General features: G+C 43.1%; 2 protein-coding genes across 5 annotated transcripts in view; both read right to left on the bottom strand.

The window, feature by feature from the left end:
* Positions 1–24,081, bottom strand: part of CELF2 (CUGBP Elav-like family member 2) — a 607,652-nt gene that overhangs the window by 478,382 nt on the left and 105,189 nt on the right. The gene's annotated exons all lie outside the window — the stretch shown is intronic.
* Positions 12,274–24,081, bottom strand: part of LOC310642684 (uncharacterized protein) — a gene marked incomplete at its 5' end in the record, with an annotated part of 36,218 nt that continues 24,410 nt past the window's right edge. The window contains one exon of the mRNA XM_083366570.1: positions 12,274–12,291. The remainder of the gene's footprint in view (positions 12,292–24,081) is intronic.

A 24,081-nucleotide genomic window follows, 5' to 3' on the forward strand; every position in this document is an offset into this window, starting at 1 on the left:
CATAAAAATCAGCGGGAACTTTAATCGCACCCTCATGGCAGCCATCTTGACTTTCTGACCCCATCCAGCACACACATATCTCTATTAATTCAAACTGGAAGAAAGAAAGATATCATGTCAGGCATGAAAAACCAGCTTCACACATAACGGTCCAATTAAACAGATCTATGGCTAAAAATCCTACACACAGGAATCTTCTCAACTAATCATTAGCACTTGCTTGGAATTAGATAAGCGCCAATAGAATACAAGGGAGATTGGAGTTGGTCCACTTGTAGCTATGTAGGGATTCTAGGCTGATCCCTCTTTTAATTCTGCCCCCCCGGCTTTGTCACTGCTTCCTCTTCATCAGGGGTGGGGAAATGATGGCTCTTTTATGACTTGTGGACTTCAAACCCCAGAATTCCTGAGCCAGCCATGAATTCTCGGGAATTCTGGGAATTGAAGTCCACCCAGTCATAAAGGGGGCCATTGTTCCCCACCCCTGCCCTACATCATCTGCTGAAAAGAAATCCACTTCCGGTCCAAGATGTTCAAGGCAAGAAGGAAAGGAGCTCAGTCACTCATAAACTATTTTGAGAAGACCTGTGCTTTATTTTCTGTCCCCTTTCTCTCAGAACTTTGCTACTATTGGTTGTGAATTTTAAGTAGAGGATAGGAACCGCCCGAGAATACGTTTTGGGGCTGGGAAGGGCCAATGGGAAGACAAAAGGAGGCAATAGTGTAAAATCTGAGATAGAAACATGGGGCCTGGTGGAACTTTGGTGAAGAAGATGGAAGGTTCCTCAACCTTTATAGGAAGCCCACTTAAAGGTAGTCCTCGACTTACAACCATTCATTCCAAGTTACAACAGCACTGAAAAGTGACTTATGACTGTTTGTCACATGACCGTTGCAGCACGTCGTGGTCAGGTGATCAAAATTTGAACGCTTGGCAACTGGCTCATGCTTATGATGGTCACAGTGTCTCAGGATCACGTGATCCCCTTTTGCGACCTTCTGACAAGCAAAGCCCACGAGGAAGCCAGATTGACTTAACGAGCCTGTTCCTAACTCAACAGCTGCAGTGATTCACTTAAAAGCTGTGGCAAGAAAGGTCGTAAAGTGGGACAAAGCTCAACAACTGTCTTGCTTAGCAGCGGAAATTTTGGGCTCAATTGCGGTCGTAAGTCGAGGACTACCTGTATCATTTTTTTACAAATAACTCAAAATGACAAACATATCCACCAACACAACTTCCTCCTCCTATTTTCCACACAACAACAACCCTGTGAGGTAAGTTGGGCAGAGAGAGTGACTGGCCCTAAGTCACCCAGCTGGCCTTCATGGCTAAGGCAGCATTTGAACTCACAGTCTCTTGCACTGTAGCCTGATACCTTAACCACTAGACTAGACCAAATGGCTCTCTATAGCAGGGGTCTTCAAACTCGGCCCTTTTATGACTTGTGGACTTCAACTCCCAGAATTCCTCAGCCAGCGTGCCTGGCTGAAGAATTCTGGGAGTTGAAGTCCACAAGTCATAAACGGGCCGCGTTTGAAGACCCCTGCTCTGTAGTATGTGCAACAAGGATCTTGAAATTCCTGTATAGATTTCATACTGATAATCAATCTGGATATGAATCAGATATAGACATTTTGGGGGCTCAACTGTCGTCGTCAGCCGAGGATTCCCTGTATATTGTTCCCATCATCCATCTTATAAAAGCAGGGGGACTTACTTCTTGGCTTTGTTGACATGAAGGCTGCAATGACTTCTTGATTTATTTGGTATCCCCCCAACTTTTCTTCTACTGTGTGGTGGCAAGTTAGCAACGCCGATTATCTCAAGGATGGAGGAGCGACTGGAGATTTGGTTTCCCCTTAAACTGGCAGTTCTAACATTACGAAGCATCGTTGCCGGTCCGGTTCTCTTGATCTTCACGCAAGCCTTTTCATCTCAACTCAAATGATCCGTTTTTCACTTTGATCTCAATTTTCCTTTACAAGTGATGCCGCCTTTCCTTTTTTCTGAACGGTGTTAAAATGATGAAAATAATGGCTAATATATCAGGGCGACACTTCGAGAAGGAGAGAAAAGAAAAAAAAAGCTGGGAGAAAAAAAATGACTGGCTATCAGACCCGGTAAGTAATTGGGTTATGTTAATCACACCAGAATAACAGAGTTGGAATGGGCCTTGAAGGTCATCTAGTCCAATCCCCCTTTCACGTAGGAGAACCTATACTGTTTGTTTTGGGTTATTTAAGTTCCAATCCATTAACATTTGGGGACTGACCGCAATTCAGTCCTAGGTAAATGTACATTTTTTGTTGAGTCAGATTTGATGGGTCATTTTAAGGGCTATAACCTTATAAGGCCTGTTTAGGTTTCTTTGAAGACTCATTTTAGAGGTAGTCCTCAACTTAATCCTCAATTGGTCATAAGCCATGGCAGTCATTAAGCAGCACATGTCCCTGCCCGATTTTGTGAACCATTGGGGGTGGGTGGATCCCAAAGATGCTTTTTCACAAGACAAATTTATTTATTATTATTTATTTATTAATTTTATTTGTATACCGCCCTTCTCCCGAAGGACTCAGGGCGGTGAACAGGGCAATACATATTAAAAAACAAGATACAAAAATTAAAAACGATTAAACAAAATGCCCATGAATAAGTTAAAACACATTAAAAATAGGTTAAAACAGATTAATAAAACCCAACCCCATCCCATCAGGCCAGGCCAGCTTGTTCGAAAAGGTAGGTTTTGAGATCGCGCCGGAAGGAGCAGAGGTCAGGCGCCATCAACAATGGACTTCCTTGTTTTTACTTTGAAGACGTTTCGCTTCTCATCCAAGAAGCTTCTTCAGCTCTGACTGGATGGTGGGGAATGGAAGGATTTATACTCTTTGCAGTCATCAGGTCATTTGCCTTCTTTTAGAGAGTCGTTGAGGTCACTTGAAGGTTGCAATGGCCAAGTGGCATCAACAACTCTCTAAAACAGGGGTGTCAAACTCAATTTCATTGAGGGCCGCATCAGCATTGCAGTTGCCCTTGGAGGGCCAGGTGGGTGTGGCCAGGGTGGGCGTGCCCTACTGGGTGGGTGTGGCCAGCTCTACATCGTTCGCATCAAGGGTGCCAACGGGGGCCTGGGCAGGAGTGGGACAGATCTGAGGGTCTCTGGCAGAAGAAGATGGGACCAGGGCAAGTGGCCCTTCCTTCCTTCTTCATCATCATCATCATCATTCCCATAAGTCACAATCCACATATATGTTATGGCAGGGATCCTCAATCCCCAGGCTGTGGCCCATTCAGAACCGGCCTGTGCAAGCAGGGGGCGATCCTGTTGCACAGGTGGTGGACACACACAGACGGAGTTTCATGGAACCATCCCCTTTCCCCCTCCCCTCCAATCTGGAAAGGTTGGGGAACCGGTGTGCTATGGCAAGAACTAACTAGCGTATAGTTTGGCATTATGGGAAAATCAATAGTATTTTGCTGGTCAGAAAGTCACAAAGAACCTTGGATCTTTTATGGCTCTGAAAGAAAGACATTAAAAAGGGGGAAAAAGTAGCTTGATGTTTATTTATTAAACATCAGCAAACATCAAGCCCATTTAGCGTGAACAGCAGGCGGGAGATGAAAAAGGGCAGTGAGCTTAATGTCAGCAATCTACATTTTCTGCACTTATATATATATATCTCAAAAAGAAAGATTATTTCGGAGCAGCTTGACATAATGCGGTAGGTAATTAGTATGGACAATCTCATGGAAAAACTCTTTTCCCCCCCTTTAGTTATTCTCTCTTGAGCTCTTTTAAGTACATTAGAGAAGCAGAACAGAGGTAGAAAGGAGAACAGGGGACCCCTCCTCTATCCTGCACCATTATAAAATTATTTGATGGGAAGGGATGGTACATCTATTAAACCTGGTCTAGTGATTAAAGCACCAGACTAGAAAGCGGGAGGCCGTGAATTCAAGTCCCGCCTTGAATTAGCCATGAAAGGCAGCTGGGTGACTTTGGGCTAATCACTGAGACAGTGAGTTCTAGTTCTACCTTAGGCATGGAGCCAGCTGGATGAGTTTGGGACAATCACCAGGAGACACTGAGTTTTAGTCCCACCTTAGGCACGGAAGCCAGCTGGATGACTTTGGGCCAGTCACCAGGAGACAGTGAGTTCTAGTCCTGCCTTAGGCACGAAAGTCAGCTGGTTGGCTTTGGGCCAGTCACCAGGAGACTGTGAGTTCTAGTCCTGCCTTAGGCACGAAAGTCAGCTGGTTGACTTTGGGCCAGTCACCAGGAGACTGTGAGTTCTAGTCCTGCCTTAGGCACGAAAGTCAGCTGGTTGGCTTTGGGCCAGTCACCAGGAGACTGTGAGTTCTAGTCCTGCCTTAGGCACGAAAGTCAGCTGGTTGGCTTTGGGCCAGTTACCAGGAGACTGTGAGTTCTAGTCCTGCCTTAGGCACGAAAGTCAGCTAGTTGGCTTTGGGCCAGTCACCAGGAGACTGTGAGTTCTAGTCCTGCCTTAGGCATGAAAGTCAGCTGGTTGACTTTGGACCAGTCACCAGGAGACTGTGAGTTCTAATCCTGCCTTAGGCACGAAAGCCAGATGGGTAACTCTGGGTCAATCACCAGGAGATGGTGAGTTCTAGTCCTGCCTTTGGCATGAAGGCCAAATGGGTGACTTTGGCCCAGCCACTCTCTCAGCCCGACCTGCCTCACACGGTTGTTATTGTGGAGAAAATAGGAGGAGGAAGGTGTGATGGACACACTAACAACCTTGAGTTGTTTGTAAAAAATAATGAAGGCAAGATATAAATAAATAAATAAAATATAAGAATAACAAGGGCTATGGGCTGAATTCAAACCTAATCTAAGGCTGAAGATGTGAGCCATTATCTCCAACACTGGGCCTGGAAATAAGAGAGACTCATCGAAAAGCGCAAATGGATGTGAAGTTGCACTGTTTGCACACCCATGTGCACTATTGCACATTTGCACCATTCAAGTGACCCTGAGGGCACAGATACACCTCCAAGTGGCCTCAAGGTCTCTCAGAAAGAGTACTAATAGCCAGATGACTGCAAGGAATATAAATCTTTCTGTCCTCCACCATTCAGTCAGAATTGAAGAGGCTTCTTGGATGAGAGGTGAAATGTCTTCACGGAAAAAAAACAAGTCCAGTTGCCCTGTGAAAAAAGCACCTTTGCGATTTACATCGATGCTTTCTGAATCAAGCCTTGAACTCACAAAATGACACTAAGCAACTGCTAAAGGTGAGGATGGACCCATGCACACGAAAATGTTTCAGCCCCTTCAGTCCACAAGGCATACATGCTTTTCAGAGAATCGGCCAGATGGTGCTATAATTTAAAACAAATCCTGTATCGTAAGAGGTCCTGACCTATTTATGGCAACCGTGTTTGTGTGTCTGCGTGTTTTCAAAATCTTCCAGATAAAGCATCTTCTTTGCCATAATAGCATTACAGCTGGTCGCTGCAGAGACCTTTGCACATATATTTGACAGCTGCAAAGTGATGGAGGTCAAGCACCGTAATCTCTTGTTTCCTACAGGCCTGAAGATAACATTTACCATAATCCTTTTCTCATAATATTCTTAAAGCTTAGATGTGCTGGGGGGGGCGAGGTCTGAATATGTTTCTTGTTTATAGGCGCTAACTTTCAAGTTATTGAACAACCAATGGTAAATTTATAAATCTTTGTCTCTTCTAAGCATTTCAAGTATTTTTGGCATCAGCAGGGACTATCTAAGGGACGCAGTGGCTCAGTGGGTTAGGACGCTGAGCTTGTCGATCAGATGGTCAGCAGTTTGGCGGGTTGAATCCCGAGTGCCGCGTAACAGAGTGAGCGCCTGTTACTCGTCCCAGCTTCTGCCAACCTAGCAGTTCAAAAGCACATAAAAATGCAAGTAGAAAAATAGGGACCACTACGGTGGGAAGGTAACAGCATTCCATGCGCCTTTGGCATCTAGTCATGCTGGCCACATGACCACGGAGATGTCCTCGGACAAGCGCTGGCTCTTCGGCTTTGAAACGGAGATGAGCACTGGCCCCTAGAGTCGGAAACGACTAGCATGCATGTGCAGGGGAACCTTTATCTTTACCTAGGGACTATCTAGAAGTAGTCCTCAATCAATCAATCAATCAATCAATCAATCAATCAATCAGAACAGAGCTGGAAGGGACCTTGGAGGTTTTCTAGTCCAACCCCCTCAAGCAGGAGATCCTATACCAGCTGTCCAGTCTCTTCTTAAAAGCACCCACAACTTCCGAAGGCAAGCTGTTCCACTGGTTAACTGTCCTCACTGTTAGGAAGCTGCTCCTTAAATCCAGGTTGCTTCTCTCCTTGATTAGATTCCATCCATTGTTTCTTGTCTTGCCTTCAGGTGCTTTGGAAAATAAGTTGATCCTGTCTTCTTTGTGGCAGCCCCTCAAATACTGGAAGACTGCTGTCATGTGCCCCCTAGTTCTTCTTTTCTCTAGACGGGCTATATCCAATTCCTGCAACCGTTCCTCATAGGTTTTTGTCTTCGGATCTTTAATCATCTTAGTTGCTCTTCCCTGCACTAAAGTCTCAACATCTTTTTTCATAATGGAGTGACCAAAACTGGATGCAGCGCTCCAGATGTTCGTTTAGCGTCCCAACAATTCCAACAGTTGGTTTAGCGATTGTGCAAAGTGACGACGTCACTGAAAAAAGTGACTTGTGATCATTTTCCCCACTTCATTTGTTTACCCAGCTTCTATTAATGCAGCCTTACCATAAAGTAAAGGGACGCGGTGGCTCAGTGGGTTAGGATGCTGAGCTTGTTGATCAGAAAGTCGGCAGTTTGGCGGGTCGAATCCCGAGTGCCGCGTAGCAGAGTGAGCGCCTGTTACTCGTCCCAGCTTCTGCCAACCTAGCAGTTCGAAAGCACGTAAAAATGCAAGTAGGAAAATAGGGACCACTCCGGTGGGAAGGTAACACCGTTCCGTGCGCCTTTGGCGTCTAGTCATGCCGGTCACATGACCACGGAGACGTCCTCGGACAAGCGCTGGCTCTTCGGCTTTGAAATGGAGATGAGCACCGACCCCTAGAGTTGGAAACGACTAGCATGCATGTGCGGGGGAACCTTTACCTTTACCATAAAGTAGAAGAGGAGAAGAGAAGGGGGACTCCATAGCTATTTTCCACTACTTGAGGGGCTGTCACAAAGAAGAGGGGATTGACTTATTAGCACCTGACGGCAGGATAAGAAGTAACAAATGGAAACCTATCAAGAAAGATCTAACCTAGAAATATGGAGAAATTTCCTGACAGTGAGAACAATTAATCCATGGAATAGCTTGCCTCCTGGGGTTATGGGTGCTCCATCACTGGAGCTTTTTCAAGAAGAGACTGGACAGCTATTTGACCACGATGGCATAAGGCTCCTGCCTTGAGCAGGGGGTTGGACTAGAAGACCTCTGAGTTCCCTTCTAGCTCTAGGATTCTATGATTGATTCTATGATTCAGAAATAGGTTTCTCTGGTCTGATTCCTGTCTGGTGTAGCTGGAAAGCCTGACATCAATCTTGCAAGTCTGAATGTACAAATCTGCCATTTTTCCTTCTTACCAAAAATAATATCCAAGGAATCCATTTTCTGTCCAGGATGTCGAAAGATACAACATTTCCAATGCTAAAAATTTATCCTGATATTTGAAATAATCCACCGCCATCTCTTCCACCACTAATACCCGTGCTTTCCTAGGTAGATTTCTGGATCGTGGGGAGAAAAGAACCAGAAGGCAAGGCAAACAGAAAAATAAAATAAAAATTAAAACAGGTCTCAAGAATGCTGAAGAATCTTCCTGCATGAGAAGTGAAAGGTCTTCCAGGAAAAAGAAAAACAAGGAAGTTCAGTTGTCTTGTGAAAAAGCACCTTTGGGATGTCTCAGGAAAGCACTGCACTTATCTTTGTTAACGGCCCTTTCTGGCAGTGACTAAAAATATTCAGGACACATTCCATGATTGTTGAAATCTGATAAAGTTGAGATGTGATTTTATAATGTAAACTCCCCAAAGGAAGCGTACAGGTGCACTGCACAAATATACTGACAATTTGGGCTTTGTCGCCAGGTAGTGTATTAACGCTTTCTTCCTTTCGAGAGAAAACCATGTTAATTTTTTTTCTCTTTTTTTTTTTTTGACAATAATAGCAAAAGAGTCCCTGGAGCCAGATACTTGGCCTTGGAGATAAATCCCTAACTCAATATTGAAACAAGGCAGGTATGTCAATCAGACAACCTACGACTGTAAAGAGAAATATATAAAGGGTAGGGACAGGATCCAAAAGAATCAAGGAATTAATTCCTCATTCAGTCTGAGGAAAAAAAAAAACAGCTTCTCCTCAGAAGGTCATTACAGGTAGATCTCGATTTATGACCATGGAGCGCAAAATTTATGTTGCCAAGCAAGGTAGTTGTAAAGTTTTGCTCCATTTTACGACTATTTTTCCCACAGTGGTTAAGTGAATCACTGCAGCTTTTACTAACACAGTTGTTAAGTGAATCTGGCTTCCCCCATTGACTTTGCTGGTTAGAAAGTCGCAAAAGGGGATCACATGACCCCGGGACACTGGGCAACCGTCATAAATAGGAACCACTTGCCAAGCGTCCGAATTTTGGTTGCGTGACCACGGGGATGCTGCAGATGGTTGTTAAGTGTGAAAAAATCATAAGTCCCTTTTTTAGTGCTGTTATAACTTCAAACGGTCACTAAATGAATGTTTGCAAGTTGAGGACCACTTGCATGGAAGAAATATCACGGGATGCATTTATTGAGGAGGACCAGTGGTGGGATTCAGTCAGTTTGCACTGGTTTGGGAGAACCAGTAGCTAAATTTACCTGAATTCAGAGAACTGGCTGGCTTCCAGAACTCCAGTCTAGGCCTCGGAGGCCTGGAGGAGTCCTCCCAGGCCTAGAACAGCCCACCAGTTCTTAAAAACTTCTAGTGCTGGAGCATTCACAGCTTCTGGAGGCAGGTTGTTCCACTGGTTAATTGTTCTAACTGTCAGGAAAATTCTCCTTAATTCCAGATTGCTTCTCTCTTTGGTTAGTTTCTATCCGTTGCTTCTTGTCCTGCCTTCACGCGCTTTGGAGAATAGCTTGACTCCCTCTTCCTTGGGGCAGCCCCTGAGATATTGGAACTTTGCTCTCTTCAAAAGAGTGGCCTTTGTCTTTGAAATGCAGATGGGACTGCTGAATCTTGTCCTGGTGGGTTTGAGGTTGTGCCAGGTGCTTGTGAAGTGGTTGTTTTGTTTCTCCAACGCACAGATTTGCTCATGTCTCACTGCATCGTATTGCATAGATCACATTGCTCAGTTTGCGTCTGGGTGTTTTATCCTAGGGGTAGACAAGCTTCTGCCTTAGCGTGTACTTGGGTTTAAAGTGTGCATGTAGGTTGTGTTGGTTGAAAATCTTCCTGAGTTTTTTCAGATATTCTTGCAATGCTATGGAATGACAACGTTGTTATGTTTGTTGCTCTCTTCTTTGTCTGTAATGGAGGAGCTCTTGTTGGGTCTTGCTTTCCCTAACGAAGCAAAAGTCAACTGATCCTGTGGGACATCCTTAAATCTTGGGGGGGGGGCAGCTAAAATTACCTCCTTGGAGGTTAAACAATATCCAAGTATGCCGTGCTTGAAAAAAGATCTCAAAACTCATCTGATTAAGAGGGAGACCTTCCTAAGCATGCCACCTCACCTGCAGTTTGACTCTATGTACCAAACAGCATAGATGGACATGGAATGTTTCAAGTACACCAGAAAATTGAAGAAGAAAAAAAGTACAATGGTGTCCAATAAAATTAATCCAGAAGGGAACAGAAGGAAAGATAGGGACATCAACTGTCTTCTCCCAAAGCCTAGGGAAGGCATCTCCCAAACTTGGCAATTTTAAGACTTGTAGACTTCAATTCCCAGAATTCCAAAGCAAGCATGGCTGGGTGAAGAATTCTGGGAATTGAAGTCCACAAGTCTTAAAGTTCCCAAGTTTGCAGACCCCTGGCCTAGGGGAAGAACCAAGTCTTTAAGGTCCTTTGAAACATTAGCATTCCCATTTCAGGTTAGAATTTCATTCCAGAGGGTAGGTGCCATTATGGAGAATGTGTGTTTCCAGGACGCATCTCTGTTTATTCAATGGAACCCAGAATGTACCAACAGGAATGGTCTCATAGCAGTTGACTATATTAGTTCCCTAAGAGTAGCCCCAAACATGACTCCAAGTCTTTGGTTAGGAAGAGGGACATGCTCCTTGCCCAATTTGGTCTGACAATCTGGAGAAACATCTGCAGCTTCTGCCATGGACTTCCCACTGTGAAGCATCTGCCACTAAACACCCAGCAAAGCTTGGCAGGATGTGCAACGAATTAATAAAATGTCATTTATTTCAGAGCCAAAATTAGAACATGTGTAAGAACGGGCGCACCAAATTGGTCTGTGGTAACAGGAGCTTCGGCTTGACCATTATTACATTCAATTATGGTTTTGGAAGAAAGTAGATATTAAGAGTGTGCCAGTAGCTTTGTGCTATTAATTAGTTGTTTGAAAAGAGAAAAAAAAACCAAAACAAACTTAGCAATACATGGCCTGGCCAATTATCTTGCAAATCCAGATACAGGCAACCTATAAAAGTCTATGCTATATCTCTCCTTGGACATAAGTTTATCTGATCACTCGAGGTCATTACATTTTGCTAAAAGGACGGTTTGGTCCACTATCAACCTCAAATGTTATTTATGGGAAAGACAAGCAAGCAATATATCTCCCTCCGGCATGCACACACATTTCACTGGGCTGGATGAGCACATATTGGAAAATTCAAACACAGTTTCATTGTGAATTCAGATCCAAGGGACATATTCCTGCTCCGTTTCCTCCAAACCCATGACATTTAAGCCCAACCGGTTTCCACGGCTGTAAAGACCTGATGCCTAAACAGCTTCTCGGTCTACAAAAGTGTCAGGCCTGTTTGGACATCTTAACCATGTTTGGAAGAAGGAGGAACCAAGGGTTGCGAAGCAAGAAGTTCAACGTTTAGAAGATGGGTCTCTCCATAGTGTCCTATGTCCAGAACGGTAGAGGGTCTCCTGATTGAGCAGGGGGTTGGACTAGAAGACCTTCAAGGTCTCTTCTAACCCTATTATTCCACATTCTATAAAATTGAAACATTCATATCAAGCCCGGATGGGCCATTGTTGGCCAACCCCAGCTCATCTGCAGCAGGATGGTGAGAAAGGTCAAGATGTTGGTTGCAACTGGGTAATCAAGGCCCCACCCTTTTCTCCTATGTGTCACAAATGCATGTGTCCAGGTTCCGACTGAGGATCCCAACGAAGTAAGCCCAGCTGAGACATTCCAATCTCTAATGCAAAGCTTTATTCAGCATACTATATTGACACCGATGAATAGAAAACAAGCTCTAGCTCGGGGCTCTTCAAACTTGGCCCTTTTATGACCTGTGGACGTCAACTCCCAGAATTCCTCAGCCAGGCACGCTGTCTGAGAAATTCCTGGAGTTGAAGCCCACAAGTCAAGGGGTCTTCAAACTTGGCCCTTTTATGACCGGTGGACTTCAACTCCCAGAATTCTTCAGCCAGGCACGCTGTCTGAGAAATTCCGGGAGTTGAAGCCCACAAGTCAAGGGGTCTTCAAACTTGGCCCTTTTATGACCGGTGGACTTCAACTCCCAGAATTCTTCAGCCAGGCACGCTGTCTGAGAAATTCTGGGAGTTGAAGCCCACAAGTCAAGGGGTCTTCAAACTTGGCCCTTTTATGACCGGTGGACTTCAACTCCCAGAATTCCTCAGCCAGGCACGCTGGCTGAGGAATTCTGGGAGTTGAAGTCCACCGGTCATAAAAGGGCCAAGTTTGAAGACCCCCTGCTCTAGCTAAACTGGAGCCAGAACAGTAAATTAAAAGTACAGAAATTCCCCCTTCCCCCTGACAGTGCAGGTCACATCCCCCAATTAAGCTTCAGACAATTATTATGAGAAAAATCTTCCATTCCCAGCCAACAGTTCTCGATGACCTTGATTCCCAGGCTGAGCAGCCCCACACCTGTGATACACATTCCATTCATCCCTCCTCGTCCTCCTGGGATTGCAGGCAAGTCAAGAACAGCAATGGCTGAAGCAGCATAAAGTTTCTTTGAAGCCTGGCAGCATGTTATAAGGGATGCATTTTGATTGCCCACTCACGACTGATACCTTATCTTTTGATAGCCTTCCTACAGACAACCCTAGTTAATAGATATCCTTAGAATTATGAAATAATACTGTACGGCACATGTAGAAACAAAAGATCAATTCCTCCCCCCCACCCCCGGAAGACAAATCAGTTACAGTAGTGGCCAAAATTGTGGAAACCTTTTGGGAAAAGTGTACCGTAGAAGTGCCACCTTTGGTTAAGTTTCCACCCATTTTTCCTTCTAATTTCTTTCTAATTAATTAATTAATTTATTTATTATTTTTATTAATTAATTAATTAATTAATTTCTAATTTCTTGTAGCCTTGTTCACTTAATAATACTATTTTGCATCGCTTTCTGGGCAACCAGTCAACTCTTTGCAGAGATGAGCAACAAAGATGATCAGGGGACTGGAGGCTAAAACGTATGAAGAACGGTTGCAGGAATTGGGCATGTCTGGTTTAGCGAAGAGAAGGACGAGGGGCGAAATGATAGTAGTGTTGCCACAAAGAAGAGGGGGGTCAATCTATTCTCCAAAGCATCTGAAGGCAGGACAAGAAACAACCCCCTGCTCAAAAGGGAAACTGTATGCCATTTCAGACAAATGGTTGACCAATCTCTTTTTAAAAACCTCCAGTGTTGGAGCACCCACAACTTCTGGAGGCAGGCTGTTCCACTGATTAAATATTCTGGGTGTCAGAAAATTCCTCCTTAGTTCTAGCTTGCTTCTCTCCTTGCTTAATTTCCATCGATTGCTTCTTGTCCTGCCTTCAGATGTTTTCGAGAACAGGTTGACTCTTTCTCCTTCGTGCCAGCCCCTCAAATATCCTGTCACCCCTAGTCCTTCTTTTCATCAAAATAAGGTAAAGGTAAAGGTTCCCCCGCACACGCGTGCTAGTCGTTTCCAACTCTAGGGGCCGGTGCTCATCTCCGTTTCAAAGCCGAAGAGCCAGCGCTTGTCCGAGGACGTCTCCGTGGTCATGTGGCCGGCATGACTGGACGCCAAAGGCGCACGGAACGCTGTTACCTTCCCACCGGAGTGGTCCCTATTTTTCTACTTGCATTTTTACGTGCTTTCGAACTGCTAGGTTGGCAGAAGCTGGGACGAGTAACAGGCACTCACTCTGTTACGCGGCACTCGGGATTCGACCCGCCAAACTGCCGACCTTCTGATCGACAAGCTCAGCGTCCTAACCCACTGAGCCACCGCGTCCCTTTCCTCATCAAAATAGACCTACCCAATTCTTGCAACTGTTCTTCGTACGTTTTAGCCTCCAATCCCCTAATCATCTTTGTTGCTCTGCTCTGCTCTCTTTCCAGAGTCTCCACATCCTTTTTTTTATATTCTCCTAACACACAGTCTTATTTATTGATCAGATTTGGATCCCACCTTGAGGTGGTTACTTAGCGCTCTCTCCAATTTATTTTCACAACAACAAGCCTGGGTAGCAGGTTGGACTGAGAGAGAGAGAGAGAGCAACTTGGATGTCCTCAACATCAGTCTTGACCTTAACCATTTTATAATACTGCCCACGACTGCTTGCCAAAGGGCCTGTCAGACTGCCCTCTTTCCTCTGAACCATTCTTACTTTTGAGCCTTTAAAAAAAAAGGAATTCTGCAATGCAAAAGGCCAACTTCTAGCATCATCCCCCCCCACCTGCAAATATCCCATTTGGTTTACAGATTTTCTAAGAAAAATAACAACAATTTAAGGCAAGCCACAGAACTTGCAAGCAGGCTAATAAAGAGGGATGGGGGTGGAGAAGAACCTACGGTAGCGGCCAAAATTGTGGAAAACTTTTATTTTTGAGGTTTGATGGCTAATAACAGCACTTTTTTTGGGGGGAGGGGGTAGTGCCATAAAATTATATATCAATGGAAAGATAATTTAATCAAGAACGCAATGCAACAAAGTTCGTTCAATTATCTGTACTGTATTCTGTGAAAAGATATAGCCAAATAACCAGAAAAAGGAAGCGCAACTTGCTTAGGTTGATACCAGGTAGCTTCCTTCATCTGATTGTAACCAATGAGCAGGAGTGTTTAGAGAGCCAATCAGGTGTCATCTTGTTTAGGCAATGAGCCAATCAGATCACAGGATTCAATTATTGATGTCATGTATTGAAGCTCGGAGGAGGACATTTGTCAGTGTGTTACGTGATCACCGCCAAGTCGGTTGGTTTTTTTTGGGTGTTCTTTCATTTAGTGAGCTTGTAAAACGTAATAAAATTAAAGTAACGGTGCACTCTTTCCAGAGTCTCAACATCTTTCTTATATTCTCCTCCTAACACACAGTCTTATTTTATCAGATTTGTATCCCACCTTGAGGTGGTTACTTAGTGTTCCCTCCGATTTATCTTCACAATGACAAGTCTGGTTTGAGAGAGACCAAAGCTGGATGCAGTACTCCAAGGGTGGTCTTACTGTGGCATTATAAAGTGGTATTAACACATCACTGTTGTGATTCAGGGTCAGCCTGTGGGTTCGGCAGTTGGGTCGGACGACTCAGAGGAGGAGGGGGGTGTTGAAGACCTTGCTGAGGGGGTTGAAGATCTTGCTGATGAGAGCCCTCAGCCAGGCCCCTCCCACTTGGTCACGACGGAGACCCAGCTGTGTGAGCCTGACAGCGTGGATGAAGATGACCCACAGCTGGCCCTGTTCAAGGACGCCTGACGCAGGAGGCAGTCAATTAGGAGTAAACAGAGGAAGGCAATGGGGCTCCTCGGAAGGAGGCAGAGAGAAGCCACGCCCTGAACTCTATATAAGGGGAATGTGTGGGGAGGGCTGGTTTGCTGAAGGCAACCGCTCAGGTAGTGTTTCAAAGCTCCTGTTTCTTGGTTCGTGTCTTGTTTGTTTTTGTAGTAATAAATTTGGCAGGCGTAATTCCAGCCTCTTGCCGTTTGTAAAGGGGTTGCCTTTTCTGCAGGGCCGGTAGCAGGCTGGTACAGAACAATCACATGATCTTGATTCTATCCCTCTGTTAATGCAGCCTGCAGCCTAGGACTCTTGCTTGACTCAAGAAACGAAGTCTACAATGTCCTTCAAATTGTTGCTACCAGCAGCAATTTCATCCCTTCTGAACACATGTAGTATTTGCACAACTTTAAAACTACTAGTTTCTTGATTTTGAGGGTGGTGGACACAGGCAAGATATATTAAAAACATTCATGAAAGGGAATGCATGTGGAGACCACAAAGATTCATCAGCTATAGCATTCATCCAAACCCTATCATCAGAATGTATAAATCAGGTATGGGAAATCAAGGAATGAGTAAAGGGACATTAGAACAACCCATTAAAGTTAATTAACTTTAAGAACTATCTGTGAGGTTTGAGATGAACTGATCAGATCAAAATGTCCCGGACAGTAATATTAATCCGTTACCGGATTTTAAATCCAGATTTCCTTCAAATCATCTAACTGTTGTTCTTGGTTCAAAACAAAAGATAAAGGGGAGGAAGAAAACCGCATTGTCTTATATAATTCAGCACTTAGGTTGAATCAGAGTGTAGATGGAAGAGTTAAGCCAAAGGCATAATAAAAATGTGTGGAGGTCGTAGGTTTTCCTATTTTATTTTTATTTTTGCAGGAAGAGAGGAAGGATGTTTGTGTGTGGAAAGATTTTTTTTATCACACAGCTGTTCTTGGAACCAGTTGCAAACATGAGGGGCTGCAAAGGAGAACACTCTGGGGTGTAAACAGCTGGCTGTTTGCTAAAATATATGATTTTTTTTTTAAAAAAAACAGTTGTTGCATTTAACATCTTTGAAAATAATAGAAAAAAAATAACTCTTGGGAGGGATTGTCTTCCCAAATTTGATTGTTGCCTACTTTCCAAGACTTTCCTGGCATCGGGTTTCTTTTTGGCAGTTAAGGAAGGAAAGTAACAGATATAGTTTGTGGAAGAGTTTAAGTATTCAGGGGAAAAAGTGCTCTTATTTAGAGCCATATAGTTTATAATGTCACTGTCTTGTAAGTAAGCTTTTAAAAGATGGATAGAAAGGAAAGGAAAACAGTAAGCAAATCTCTGTCTAAGCCGAGAAAGCAAAAAAATATCCATCAGCCATTTCTACTGGTCTACAATATGTGTTGGATTGCACTTCCCAGATTTCTCTGGAAGAAGGCCCCAGTTGGTGGCTGTAGTCCAACCCAACTGAAGAACATCAGCTGGGAGAAAAATGAAGTACATAGAAGTATTCCTGTTGTAGGAAGTCAGCAGCATCTCCCCAGAGAATGAAATATTTGGGGGAATATTAAAAAAGGCATATTTTCCCTAAAGGAGAAATGGAGAAAAATCTGAAAAAGTAACCTGAGGAGGCTGCCCTTTAAAAATGCAGATTTGGTAATCCATTCAAAAAGATTGGGGCACATTATTCATAAGCAAAATGCTTTTGGCCCCAACAACTGATGGGATTAAGAATTTACCTTCCCCCACCCAAAATCTAAAGAACATGACCATTAGGACATAATAGGATTAATCCTACACCCTCTTCAGATTAGCAAGAGATGCAAAAGCCCACCGCAATTGCACAACTCAGAAACATTTCCACTTCAAAGTCTCAGAGCCCTATAAAGATCCACCCACTCTCAACTCCATTGGGTCAGCTATACAGAACCACAGGCTGCTTGTGGTTCTGCTCATCAATAAATTGGAACCTACTTTCTAAGCAGCCTCCATTTTTATTTCCAGCATCTCGGCCTCCATTTTATTTACTCCCAGCTTGGAACTGGACCTGATGACTTTTCTTTCAACAGTATTTTAATGTGTGTTTTTTAACCAAGAAATGCTTTGAACTAACAATACTGTGAGATAAATGGTACAATTTCACTACAAAGAGCTTGCTTTATCTCTTTCATGAAAGTATGCCACCAAATAAAAAACTATGCCACTGATCAATATATCAGTTACCGTATTTAATAAAACCCCAGCATTTGATGGCAGCACACTCAGCTGGCAGCCTATTTCTAGAATTGGCGTAGAAGTCTGTAATAGGGGTCTTCTGAAAGAGAAGTAGGGTTATGCCATCCAAACTAATCAAGATATGAAAGAAAAGATGCTAGTTTACAAAAATAACCTGGCTTAAGAAAAGAGATACGTTAAGTTAGCAAATGTTGGCTTAGCAATGAAAACCTTTGGCCTCTTTGATATTCTTTAGATATCACCAACAAGATGATTTCAGAAGGAAAGGTTACAACCAGATGTGTCTGCCTGCTTCATTTTGGAATCATTTTAAAAATCATTCTCCAAAATTATACCAAGGAAGGCATCAAAGATTTCTAAGGTTTTATAGAAAATTCTAGAATCAGAACAGCTGGAAGGGTGAATGACTCCGTGGATCCAGGTGATGCTTGTTGCAGATTCTTCAGCTGCAAAATCCAAATTCAACACTCTCAAACTCTGTTTGTCTTTTTAAAAAAAAACTGACAAGCTCTCAAGGATGGATGCCAGTCTGAGGGGTTTATGGCAGTGGTGGGATTCAGCCAGTTCGCACCACTTTGGCAGAACAGGTAGCTAATTTTTTGTTGTCCAGGCCCAGAATGGACTTCTGGAAGCAGCATCCACGCAGAGAACCTGTTGTTCACATATTTGAATCCCACCAATGGTTTATGGAGATTCTCAGTCATCCAAGTCATAGTTGTCCCAAAGGTGCTTTTTCAAAAGGTAACTGGATTTTCTTTGTTTTTCCTTGAAGATGTTTCGCTTCTCATCCACATTCTGGAGAGAGAGGACCGTTGGTTTGAAAGTGGGATCAAAGAGGCCACCTAGGCAGTGGTAGGATTCAAATACCTGAACATCCTGTTCTCTGCGTGGATGCAGGCCTGGGCCTCCGAGGCCTAGAATGGACATCCGGAAGTGACATCCATGCACTTCCTGTGGACTGTTCTAGGCCTGGGAAGCCTCTTCCAGGCCTCCGAGGCCTAGAACAGACTTCCGGATGTGACATCCACGCACTTCTGGTGGGCCATTCTAGGCCAGGGAGACCTCCTCCAGGCCTCCGAGGCCTAGAAGGACTTCCAGAAGCAGCATGGGTTCAGCCAGTTCTCCGAACTCAACAAAATTTTGCTACCAGTTCTACCCAACCAGTGCGAACCAGCTGAATCCCATCACTGTACCTAGGTCAAAACTGAACAGGGATACAACACCACCTACGTCCTGTTTACAACACAGTCTTTTCAGTAGTTCCAAGAAGGTTCCACACCCATTTGCACTATTTAGGTGATCAGATAAACTTTCAAGTGGCCTCAACGTCTCTTAGAAAGCGTACTAATGACCATGTTAAGTCGTGGGCTCTTGGGAGCAGGAATGATGACACGAGGCTGAGTACAGAATAACTCATGCTTTTATTCTTGCTGGAACTGTACTGAAGGCTTGGGCCGCAACCAGCCACAATATATAGACTAGCCCCTAGGCAGCAGCCGATAGGGTTGAACCCAGTCTTGCCGCCTGGGCTAACCAATTGCAGGACTGGAGACAGCTTGTCTGGGTTGCTGGAGAGCCGTTAGCCTCTCCAGCAACGCACGTGGTGTAACACCACAAGCCCAATACATAACAGACCAGATGATTGCAAGGAATATAAATCCTTCCATCCTCCACCACTCAATCAGAACCTAAGAAGCTTCTTGGATGAGGAGCAAAATGTCTTCAAGGAAAAACAAAGTCCAGTTGACTTTTGGAAAAAAAAAGCACCTTTGGGACAGTCTGAAGGGTGCTCTCTGTTTTCTTGCAGATATTTCATTACCCAAACTAGTTGAGACCCTAACCCTTTCCATCCCAAGCTACAAATATTCTCTTTTATTGGATGCCAATCTGTTACTATCAATAGGAAGACTCTCTAATATTTGATCAACATTTGCTTCTTTGCAAATGTTTGTAGGCTGGTTCTAGTCTTCTGGAGCCAGAAAGAACAATTCAGGTCCTCCTCTGCATAGCCCATCCGATGATTACAGACAGGCTACTTCTTACTCCTCCAGCCCAAGCATTAAGTATGGGTGAAACAGCTGCAATCTGATTTGAACTGTCAGTCAAATTTGATGAGCCACGTAGATTTGACTCAATTCATCAGTCTGAACAGTCGATTCAGTTCAGGAAGAAAAAAAAAAGCACAATTGTGTAACTGCAAACACTCATCAAAATGTCAAGCTGATAAAGAATATCTGATTGGAACCATCAAATTGATCTGACAATTCAGAGACTATCTGATGGGGTGATTTAATTGTCCTAAAACTGAATGCTAGAACTGAATATTAACACAGTCCTACTAAACATATATCCAAGTTTTTCAACCATTCCTTTTTAGGTTTCACTTTCCTTCTCTTTCACCCTCTTAGCCTCTTTGCTGGATATGATCCAGTTTCATAGTGTTGCCCTTAAATGGCAGCATAATTGGACACCAGCATCCAAATGGAGAATATAGCAGAATGTATTACCTCCTAAAATGTTGGTATTATGCTTTTTTTTAAAAAAAATGTAACTGAAAGACTACGTAACCTTGAGTTACGAAGGAGGGATCCAATGTGAAAGTAAGGAGAATTTTCCTGACAGTGTGAAGAATTGATCAGTGGAACTACCTGCCTCCAGAAGTTGTGACTGCTCCATCACTGAATGTTTTTAAGAAGAGATTGGACAAGCACTTGTCTAAAATGACATAGGGTTTCCTTCCTGATAAGGGGGGTTGGACTTGAAGACCTCCAGGGTCCCTTCCAAATTCTATTCTATTCTATTCTATTCTATTCTATTCTATTCTATTCTATTCTATTCTATTCTATTCTATTCTATTCTATTCTATTCTATTCTATTCCCTATTCTATTCTATTCTATTCCCTATTCTATTCTATTCTATTCTATTCTATTCTATTCTATTCTATTCTATTCTATTCTATTCTATTCCCTATTCTATTCTATTCCCTATTTCCTATTCTATTCTATTCTATTCTATTCTATTCTATTCTATTCTATTCTATTCCCTGTTCTATTCTATTCTATTCTATTCTATTCTATTCTATTCTATTCTATTCTATTCTATTCTATTCTATTCTTCTCCATTGCATCTATTCTATTCTATTCTATTCTATTCTATTCTATTCTATTCTATTCTATTCTATTCTATTCTATTTTCTGATTCTATTCTATTCATTTCTGATTCTATTCTATTCTATTCTATTCTTTTCTACTCTACTCTACTCTATTCTATTCTATTCTATTCTATTCTATTCTATTCTATTCTATTCTATTCTATTCTATTCTATTCCCTATTCTATTCTATTCTATTCCATATTCTATTCTATTCTATTCTATTCTATTCTATTCTATTCTATTCTATTCTATTCTATTCTATTCTATTCTATTCTATTCTATTCTATTCTATTCTATTCTATTCTATTCTATTCCCTACTCCACTCTTGTCTGTCCCATGTTCCATCTGTGAACCATCAAGACACCTACCGTAGGTCTTTTTTCATGTACTTTACTCCCAGACCAGGCTTTCCAACCTTATCGTTGTGATTTTCATATTTATAGACACTCCCAAAACACAATTCAGGATTGTATGAGTGAGCAATTTGTGGGATCACATGGTTTCCTCACCTCAGTAATCTGAGATCGTATCATGAAGCAAAAGGGCTAAATTGTAGTGGTGTGGTGTTTTTTTATTGTTTTCAAAATTTCAGGTAGTCCTCATCTACCTCTGTTAATGCAACTTAGGAGGTCATTGGCTTTTTTGGCTGCCACGGCACACTGTTGGCTCATATCTAATTGATTGTCTACTCAGACTCCAAGATCCCTCTCACACTAACTGCTATTAAGCCTGGTTTCAATTAACAGTTTGTAGAACGTGGCTGACTTCAATGGGCATGGAATCTAAGCAAGGTTATATTGGCTTAAAACTTGGATGGGATTCTGCCAGACACCCCAGATATGAAGCCAAATTGGGAAGTTGAAAAAAAAATACCACAGAAGAAGACCAAATCAATTCCATACAGTTATTTCTTAGGCTACACAATCTAGGAAGCCACCAGATCTGTATCTTAGTTTTATATCAATATTGCCCTCTATGTAGATTGTTTTGAATTTGAATCTGTTGTCTCGGCTAACTCCCCTAGCTATGTGGATTACAAATTTGATAAACATCCGGTCCATGTTTTTTCTCCAATAATCTCTTTTCAGTTCTGACTTTCCGTGTGCACAGATTAGGAAGTTTTTGAAGATGTTTCCACGAGATCCTTCTGTGCACTAAGCCGGCTGTATTGTTTCAGGGAATTTGCATTCAGGTATTTTTTTTTAAAAAATATGATCATTTACACGTACGTGCCTTGCTTTCTGACACACAGGGGTGCGCACACGCAGTCATCTCACACGCACAAATGCTTTTTGAACCTCCAGCTGTCAAATAAAAACAAACTTTCTTCCTTCACCGAGATTGCGTGAGGCTAAATTCATTAGTGTTTGTAAAGGAATTCTAATAGTCATCGGCAGGTGGTTAAAATGGCTGCCAATCTGAACGCCAGGTAATTTGATAGGATAATTATACAGCTTCCTAAAATTAGAGGCTCCGTGCCTGCAGACCTCTCAGAGCTGAACAATGAACAGTAAGAATAAAGTTAGGCGTCTCCAGATGTTTCAAAGTCTAATGGGCAACTTGATGCCTTCCCTCTTATATTGCTAAGAATGATAAACTGAGCTTCCGAATGCAAGTGGTGAATGGATAAATGTTAAGAACGATGAAAAAGGCTCTCTTTTCCCAAACAAAAAGCTCTTTCCAGACGGCCTACAGTTCTACGACTCCACAGATTTTTCCAAAAATAACCCAAATCATTTTGATATCAGATGAATTAATGTCTCCGTCAATTCATTCATAAAGACCACATCCCTTCCCAGGGCTAATTTAGTTCAAAGCCACTCGCTGCTTCCTCTTAATTAAATAAAGATTCTGCGGGCAAAATAAATCAACTGTAGTCTTGTGGAGCACAGGGGTCTTCAAACATGGCCCTTTTATGACTTGTGGACTTCAACTCCCAGAATTCCTCAGCCAGGCACACGTGCCTGGCTGAGGAATTCTGAGAATTGAAGTCCACGAGTCATAAAAGGGCCAAGTTTGAAGACCCCTGGTAGTGATTGCTTGAAGTTACAATAGCACCGAAAAGAAGTGATTTACATCTGGTCTTCTCGCTTATGACCCTCGCAGCATCCCCATGATCACGTGATCAATATTTGGGCACTTAGCAACCTGCATGTATTTATGACAGTTGCCGTATCCCAGGGTCATTTCATCACCAGTTGGGGCCTTCCTAACTGGCTTCCAACAAGCAATGGAGGAAGTTGGATTCACTTAAGGAACACGTGATTTACTTAACAATGGTGACAAAAAAGATTCTAAAATCGATCCCGGCTCAGTTAACAGCTGCCTTGCTTAGTAACGGGAACTCTGATCCCAATTGTGGTCATAAATTGACCTTTATTCGGAATGGCCTTTGACCCTGATTGTACAACAGAGACTCCCTTTGTTCAGTTAGTTCCATCTCCACTCAGTTGAGGTCCCGGATGTTGAGTCTTCCAAGGAATCTCCATCCTATCTTGAAATATCACTGGCTGGAAAATGAAGAAGCTGGAACTTGATTCCTGGATTACATTACATGCCGGTGGGGTCCTTGGTGCCATCTGAGCCTGGTGGTTTTCTTGAAAACATTTCATTACCAAACTAGGTAACATCGTCAGTGCTAGAGGGGAATGGGATTTGAGGAGGAGGAGGAGGAGGAGGAGGAGGAGGAGGACGACGACGACGACTGTGGGGTCTTTGGTGCTCTCTGAAGCTGTTGGTTTTCTTGCAGAGATTTCGTTACCAAACTAGGTAACATCATCAGAGCACCAAAGACCCCATAGTTCAACCCTGAGCTACAAATATTCTCTTCTATTGGTACGCTTTTGACACTCTACCACCCAAGCTATGGACTATCTATTTATACCTGCATATGTCCCCACACCCTCTGAGCATTACGAAGTGTGTTTAATGAGAGTTGAGTGTAATGGTTTCCACTAAATTCAGCATCTCCGTGATTATCCAAGAGGCATGTCCTAGGATGGTGTTAGCCCTTCTTCAAATTTAGACCTTGCAGTGTTTTTCATAATAACATTTTCCTTCCCTCTCTTGACATTAACGATTGCTGGATCCTTTTAGAAAACTACCTTACTAATTTACCAAATTCACACCCTGATGTTCCAGTAATACAGTAATTGTGCTGGCTTGAATACAATGCATTGCAAGCACAAGGGCACTTCTTTACAAGCCCTTTTTAACTGACTTCTTCCTGGCAAAGTCTATAACACTGCAGGAAGAAGGAAAGAAAGATGACAATGGACAGCAGCCAATGGGATGAGCTCTGTTACAGTGGTCATGGGGCCTTTGTTGGAAGATCTAAAGGGCCATGTACATCTACATAGCAATAACAATAGCACTCAGACTTATATACTGCTTCGCAGTGCTTTACAGCCCTCTCTAAGCGGTTTATAGAGTCACCTATTGCCCCCACCCCAAAAAAATCTGGGCCCTCATTTTACTGATCTCAAAAGGATAGAAGGCTGAATCAACCTTGAGTTGGTCAGGATCGAACTCCTGGCTGTGGGCAGAATTTGCCTGCAATACTCCATTCTAACCACTGCGCTACCTGGGTCCTTCCTTCCTTCCTTCCTTCCTTCCTTCCTTCCTTCCTTCCTTCCTTCCTTCCTTCCTTCTCACATAGCAATAGCACTTAGACTTATATACCGCTTCGCAGTGCTTTATAGCCCTCCCTAAGCAGTTTACAGAATCAGCCTATGGCCCCCAACAATCTGGGTCCTTTTTACTGACCTCAGAAGGATGGAAGGCAGAATGAGTGGGAGCG

Source organism: Vipera ursinii (assembly GCF_947247035.1).
Source record: "Vipera ursinii genome assembly, chromosome: 6".
Taxonomy (NCBI): Eukaryota; Metazoa; Chordata; class Lepidosauria; order Squamata; family Viperidae; genus Vipera; species Vipera ursinii.